This window comes from Hippoglossus hippoglossus, chromosome 21 (assembly GCF_009819705.1).
Source record: "Hippoglossus hippoglossus isolate fHipHip1 chromosome 21, fHipHip1.pri, whole genome shotgun sequence".
Lineage (NCBI taxonomy): Eukaryota > Metazoa > Chordata > Actinopteri > Pleuronectiformes > Pleuronectidae > Hippoglossus > Hippoglossus hippoglossus.
This window is the reverse complement of record NC_047171.1, coordinates 20,793,814-20,801,906: the sequence shown is the minus strand read 5'-3', so window position 1 is coordinate 20,801,906 and position 8,093 is coordinate 20,793,814. Positions and strand designations below refer to the sequence as shown.

Here is an 8,093-nt window from a genome sequence, read left to right as displayed (position 1 = left end):
GAGTACTGATCATCACAAATCTCCCTCTGACACTAACAAAAACCTCTGCTGTTGGAAATAAATGTCAACTTTCTGACACAAAACTGTTGCGTTAATGATGGCAGCTTCTTCTGCGTTGCACTCGGAGACGGTAAACTGTTTAGCCCGTGGCTGTGTTTATTGTCTTTAGCACCTGCACATCAGGTAGACACACACTTCTTTACTAACAGTGATGACACAAGCTTGCATCCCTACTTAGCGCTTCAGCTCCTCACAGTGGCATAATAATGATACTGCACCCCCAGTGAAATTACATACAGAACAGTACAGCCTGACACAATCCTTCTGTAACAACTGAGGACACATGTGAACACTTACTCTTAACAAAAACAAACAAAAGTTTTTTAACTTGTACTTTTTACTGACTCTGAGGTTTGAGTGTTTTCAGTTTCAATGTTGTTCCAGTCAAAGAATCAACAGGAAAACACTTGTTGGTTAAAGAAAGAGGTGAAGCTGAAGCCCATGAACTGATTTTAGCTCCTGACCTGTAATATGAGATGCAGTGTTTATAAGAAAGGGGTTTATGAAAGGTTTATGCAGAGTTTGTTAAATTATGGCCTGTGTTGCAACGTCATTGTGACATTTCCTGTTTGCAACCTGTCAAACAAGCACATGAGAAACCTGATTGTTCCGAGTTTCGCCTCAAGAGAAAGACAGCACAAAATAACGACAAATCATTTCCATGAAATTAACTAACATAAGCAGTTTGTTACATAAATATAAACACAATAATATCTATTCATTATTTCCCACTCTCACAAAGCATAAAGTAACACAGAACTACACAAAGCTGTCAGTAAACCAGTTTTTATTCTAAGAATCACAAAGCTCTCACTAACTACTGTTGTGCAATAATGCATTAAACGTGATACCATTAAATGGTGTGCCTTTCGGCATTCAATAAATTTGGTTATCAAAATAAAATATTGAATATTAATATTAAAAATATTATTATTAAATAATAACTTTAATTGATTAAAGTTACCTCAGGGCACCACCCTTCAAAGGAAGGGAAAAGACAGCCAATTTATTGATTAAGTCTCATAAAAGTACTAACTACAAATTTGGAACTCTGATTAACAATTAAATTAATAACTATAACCAAATTTACCAAAGCAAAGTTGAATGATATAGAGTTCTTGACAGTGTAGAGGTTGGCAAAATTCACTATTATGCAACATTAATGTAAACAACACTTGTGAAAGAAAAACATTCATTATGAAGATAATAAAGTATAAAAACACAAATTACTAACGGTGTACTTACTATATAAAGATGTGTATGTGAGTATGCGTGTGTGTGTCTGTGTGTCTGTGGGAGTGAGTGTTCTTTCGAAATGGCGGCTGGCCACTCCAAAGATAACGCCCCCCCCCCCCCCCCCCCCCCCCCCCCCTTTGGAATGTTTACGACATGTAGCAGGGGTGTATGCGTGATGGGTCTAAGAGATATGCGGGTTTGTGTGTTGGTGCCAAATCAGAAGGTTACTAGATGCATGCAAGGAAAGACTGAAGAGCATAACTAACATTAACTTTCAAATAACTTGTAACCAAAATATCACAGCAACACAAATCAAACATATAAACATCTAACGGAATCGAATAAACAGTCTTTGCTTAGCCTAGTATAATTATTAAGCCCAGTTGTGTTAACCTTCCATGGAAAGGGTAAAAAGGTTGCTGTGCTGTTTGAAGTCCAGTGAAGTCGTCTTGCTGGTTGTGGTTCTGCTGTGCGATGCAGAACACTGAGTTGTTAGGCAGGACCTCGCGTCGCTGCCTTTTGGAAAGTTTTAGCAGTCTCCGGTCAGGCCTGCTTGAAGGTTGGTAGAGCTTGGATTGGGAGGAGGTTTCCCTTGTGAGGTGAGCTGCAAGCTGCACCTCTCCTCCATTGAAGTTGAGCAGAAAGAGAGAGATGGACAGCCACCCTTCTCTCGGAGGGTTGCGTAGGAAGAGGAATCGAAAAGAGTGAGCTGGACAGCCACCCTTCTCCTCTCAGAGGGTGGCGTGGGAAGAGAGATCGAAAAGAGGAAGAAGGGGGGAGAACTGGGCTTATATTGGCCTGGTGACCTCATGGGTCCTGGGGCCCAGAGTGACCAATAGTAGTTGAAACTTGTGTCCCCTGTCGGTTTTCACACCTCTGTGTGACATTGACGCGCCCTGGGAGACTGAGTTCTGGAGGCTCTGGTTTGTCACCAGAACAAAGAAGAGCATGTGGTCAAGGCTTTGACTATACATGTAGGTCGAACTGTAGTTCACAAATACCAGGTCCCAACATTACCCTGCGTCCTAAACTTGTTAGTAAGCGACAGCATAAATATATTATTTTACATGAATAAGATTGGGTTCATTTATCTATATATTTGATTGTATTTGTGTTTTCAATATCATATCTCGATTACATTTCTTTGTCATGAGGCTTTAAAAATTGACATCTTAGGGAATCCATATTTAATATTCTAATATTTACAAAATACATTTAGCAGCCATTTTTTTGTCCCTTATATAGGCATCGGTCCGCAGACTAGAGATATCACAACCAAATGGTGAACACATATTTTTGTATGGCCAACATGACCTTGACATTTGACCTTTGACCTTTGAGATAAATATTCAGTCACTAGACCTTCATTGTTTAAATATGGAAATATTTCAATTTAATTTAATTTAATTTTGGGGAAAAGTTTTACAGAATAAAAATGCTATTAAACTACTCTGACACTGTGATGGTTTATGTTCATGAGTTGAGGATACACTCGATAAAGATCCAAATTCTCATAATACAATCCCAAAATATTTAATTTCAAATATGTTTTGCCTTTTATTGCTAAACCATCATTACTACAGAAATATCTTGACAATAGTATATTAATACATCAATGTTAAGCTCAATGAACTTTATAAAATACAGAAAACTGTTTTTTTTTTTGCTTAGACCTAGTTTAATGTGCTGCAGAGTAAATGTTCAGCACCAATAACATCTGCTACTTAAATAAATGTATATATAATAAGGTATGTGCAGAAAGATTTACCTTTACGATGTTTTTAACAACATGATTCTGCTTTTACAAAATGTCAAAATGATATTGTGGAAAATGACACACCCTATTGATATTTCAATATAAAATACTACAGGACTCCAGTCACTAGTTAACAGTGTTCCCTGCAAATCAAAACAAAAAGCGATCACATGAATGATCAGCATCATGGTTTTTTTAATATGTCAACATACTAAATTAAAAATAGCTGAATAAGGATTTTCTGTATCCAAAAATGTTTTTACTTATAATAAATTATTATTATTAATAATAATAATAATAATAATAATAATAACAATTACTTAAAATACAGTTGCATGTATTGCCTTCAGCCTCATACAGGCAACAGCTTTTCTGAAAACAAGATTTATTTGAAATACTTTATAACTATTTTTAATCTGTATATATATATCTTTCTATATATATAGATATATATATATATATCTATATATATATGGGTAACAGATGCCTGCTGAAGCCACAGGGGACCCCCGTGAAAGCATCCCTCTCCTACTGCTGCCCTGCAACTGGTGGTGTCCATATTCGTCCTCAGCGTCACATATCAACACTGTCTGTCATGTGAGACTTTGAGGTAGGGGGTTGAGGGTATCGCTCTCACTTTCACCTCCTGAGCTGTGCAGACTCTCAGTTGGCTGAGTCACCTCCATGTTAATAACGAAACCCGGGATCAGACACGTCACAGCCACATCCAATAATACATGAGCAAATAGCAACCGTTAATTACACTATTCTCTAATTGAGGGATTCATTTCATTTGAGTGAGAATCAAACTGTTCCTTATGTTGTGGAACAACCCAAAAGACACCAAGCTTTCAATTTCACTTTATAATCAAAATCCCACTGAAATGGAAATGAAATAGTAAGCATTGTCTGTCCATTAATTAAACAATTTAGTTTTGTTTTAAAAAAAATATTTGTAGTTTTTAACTCGTAAAACAGATTTGAGACAAAACAAACTATTATAAAGGTTTTGTTTTGTCTGGGTAACTCTTTCTAGATGAGGCCTTTCTCCACACATGATGGACACAATTATTCACCACTGCACATATAGGCTGTTGCTGCTGTTAAAATGATTGATATCACTGATCAGCCAAATCAAGTTTTTAATATTATGTCTGATCAAGTTTGACTTTAAACACAAAATATTTTGTAAAAGTTATAAATAGCTCTGAGTGATTATTTCCAAACCAGCCATATATACACATTGATCGGCCTCAACAAAGCCATGATAATGTTGCTGATCGCTGTTTCTAGACAATATATTTTTGGTAGTTGTGGAGATTTTATGATAAAAACTATAATCAAGCAATCAATCGAAAATGCTGCAATCCATGACTAAGCATAACAGCAGAGCTTTCAGTATCATTCAACATGCAAAATTCAGGCTCACCCAAGGCAAACACACAAAAATAAAATAAATAAAACTTACCACACAGCTCCAAGTGAAACAGCAAGTCAGCAAAAAGGTTTTTAAAAAACTCTTACAATTGCCTCCCCTGAAATGTTAACTCTGAAGAAGCAACTTTCCAGAGTTGGTGATGATAAAATCGTCTGCATGTGCAACAAAATTCTTTTTTAATGCAAAACAGTGAAATTTCAGTATCCACCAGAGAACTTGAAAAGAGTAAAGCTGTCAATCCAACTGGGTTTTTTTTAGTGTAGCAGCAATCCTAAGAGATCAGTTCTTCTTTTTGGTTGAGAAGCAGAGTGCAGTGTCCTGAAGCTGCAGGTTTCACAGTGTGAATGATAACAGATGGAGTGTGAGGCATCTACCATAATGGTGTGCGATACTGCAAGATTTGGTATCGATCCGATACAATAAATAAAGTGTAAATAACTAAACAACCCCCAAAGCCTTGAGTTCAAAGAAATATTCCCAGAAGCCCCCCTGTGGGCCATGGCCCCCTGTGTAGAACAGAGGTTTTGGTTAGAGGTTTTTGTTCAGGAACAGTATCATGTTCACATTTTTCGGTTTTAATACACTTCGCCTATAACTTACTAACTGTCCTGCCTTTGAAAAAATCCTCTCAGCTGGCACTGACGTTGCAACCACCCCCAGGTGTTTTTTGGCAAGTTTGCTCAGAGAGGGGAATGTTGGTGCATTGTTTTTCCACCAAAGTAGTGGATCCTGATCCCGAGGAATTGGCCTCTCTTCTGAGTACCTGCGCATTTCAATTAGGGCATTGTGCTGCTGGCCGGGGGGAGGGGGGAGGAGGCGCAAAGTGTGCCTGCTCCGCGCTGTGACTGGAGCGGCACTTGAGAGCACTTACACAGACAGCCGCAGCAGTGCATACAGGAGAGAAACTGAAACTAAAGTATCGATCTTATTACACTGGTATTAATCAATATCAATACCAACGTTGGTATTGATATTATCGATATTTAGATCGATCCGCCCACCACTAATCTACCATCCCCTCCTCTCACCGAGGCGGCCCTCTGACCAATAACAAGGCAGGAATCTGACCACACACACGTCTCACTTTCCTGTGTTCACCAATTCCAGTCTGTACACACAGCAGTCAGCCAACTCTCCACCAATGAAAATGGACTTTAAGATAAACTAGGATAACTCCACCCTCTCCACCCTCTCCACCCCCCACCCAAAACCTCACAAACACACACACACACACACACATACACACACACACACACACACACACACACACACACACACACACACACACACACACAGATACAGGTTCCTCGGGGTCCACATCAGTGATGACCTGACCTGGACCCATCACACAGACTCCATCAGGAAGACGGTCAGACAGCGGCTCTTCTTCCTCCGCAGGCTGCGGAGGCTCAACATGGATGCCAGGATTCTCTGCAATTTCTACAGGTGCACCATAGAGAGCATCCTGACTGGCTGCAGCACCGCCTGGTACGGCAGCTGCACCGCCCTGAACCGTAAGGCTTTACAGAGGGTGGTGAAGTCTGCACAGCACATCACTAGGACGGAGCTACCATCCATGGAGGACCTCTACACCCAGCGGTGTAGGAAGAAGACCAACCGGATCATTAAAGATCCCTATCACCCCAGCCATAAACTGTTCTGCCTGCTGCCGTCTGGCCGACGGTACCGCAGCATCCGGGCCCGCACCACCAGGCTCAGAGACAGTTTCAACCCCCAGGCCATAAGACTTTTAAACTCCTCCAATCTGTCATAATTCCACTAACTCTGCACCTTAGCATATTTGCACTATTGCACACACTTGCACTATTGTTTTTCTTTTTTTTCTTTAGGTGTATATATATATATTTTGATATTCTATTTGATCTTATTTTACTTGATATTTTTTCTGCTTGTAATATTCTGAGCATTGTTAAAGAGAGCCCGTGACCCAAGCATTTCATTGCAAGCGACTGCTTAATGTAATCGTTGTGCATATGACAATAAACTCTTGAATCTTGAATCTTGAATCTTGAATCTTGAAAACATGAGGAGAAAGAGTCAGTAAAAAAAAACCCACAGGACCCAGAATTGAGCCATGCGGAAAACCTGGCTCACTCGGGACGGCTGCCGCCTTCGACCTCTTTGTTTCATGGGTGGGGGATTGGTTTGACTCAGACAATGAGACAAATTCTGTTAAAAGTAGTGTGTGCTCCCAAAATGTGTGTTAGAAGTGCAATTGCCTGTGTGTGTGTCTGACAGAAAGTTAGCAGGTGGAGAGAAGCGAAAAAGCCTTCAAACTAACAAGCAGCAGAAAAGGAGAAGAGTAGGAACAGACAGAAAGCAAGAGTAGGGCTTTATTGTTCGGACACGGCCTCCATGTGATGAGGGGTTTTGCTTTTAGGCTCAGAATAAATTAGAAATAAAGACTGGCTGCCTGTCAAGCTGTACTTTAGCAGATCAAGTTACAAGGCGATTTAACCTTCAGAGAGAAGGACGTCATTTTTTTTTTCCAACAGCGCCAGTGAAACAAACTTCTACCAGCACAATGACACACGACACAAAGCACGCCATTGAAGGTTGAAGGGTGCTTCAGCAGAAATAACAAAATCAAACACTTTGCTATGACTTATACAGCATCTTGCTTCCTGGAGCACGATGATTTCCAGAGGTTTATGCCTGAAAGACAACGACAGGAAATGGTCAACAGAAAAGTGGGAGAGAAAAGTGGGGGCGATAAAATCCTTTTGTACAGCCCTACGGACTAAGTTAGACATAAAAGCCAAAAACAAGAAATATAAAATGGATTACGAAAAACATACGAATTCACTAAAATATTTACGATATGTTTGTGTGTGTGTGTGTGTGTGTGTGTGTGTGTGTGTGTGTGTGTGTGTGTGGTGTATATTAGCAAATTTCCACATAAAAAAAATAAATAAATCAGGCATGTTTAGAGGACTGATATCCATGAGTGTGTGGTATTTGGTACAGTTTGATTTACCACTTGGCCTTGGTGGAGGAAGCCTATGCGCTCTCCTGAGTAGCTGCTTGCTCTGTCATCGATTCAGCCACTGATCACGTTTTTCTGTTTCGCATCATCACAGCTGTCAAACCACAGTGTGAGCTGTTGAGTCACTGAAGCAGACACATGATGACATGAGGCCGTCTGAAGACAAAAATCTGTCAAGACGGTGTCAACGTGTTCAATTTGCATCTCAGCAAAAAGAGCTCAAACAAAAAGGAGCTGTGTGTGTGTTGTACAACCTATACACCTCACACTGCTCCCAGTTGACCACTTGTACCTCACTCAGGTTTTAAGCTAATTTAACTGTGCAACAATCACTTTCTATCTTTCTACGCTGTGTTTATTTACAATGTACATATTTCAATTTTTTATTGTTCCTTGTGTTTATATATTTTTTTACCTTTACTGAGTGTGTATTTCTCTTTTTTCTCTTAGCTCATGTAATACGGTAAATTTGGGTGGGACCAATGAAGGACTTATCTTATCTTGTCATATGTTATTTTATCTTATATTATCTTATCTTGTCTTATCTTATCTTATCTTATCTTATCTTATCTTTTCATATCTTTTCTTATCTCACC

At 39.4% G+C, this 8,093-nt stretch overlaps 1 protein-coding gene across 1 annotated transcript in view; it reads right to left on the bottom strand.

The window, feature by feature from the left end:
• The window catches only part of LOC117754605 (probable ribonuclease ZC3H12C), an 89,193-nt gene extending 84,589 nt beyond the window's left edge, over positions 1–4,604 (bottom strand). Inside the window, exon 1 of the mRNA XM_034573603.1 lies at positions 4,521–4,604. The gene's annotated coding sequence lies outside the window, so the exon portion shown is untranslated. The remainder of the gene's footprint in view (positions 1–4,520) is intronic.
• Positions 4,605–8,093: the final 3,489 nt, after the last annotated feature.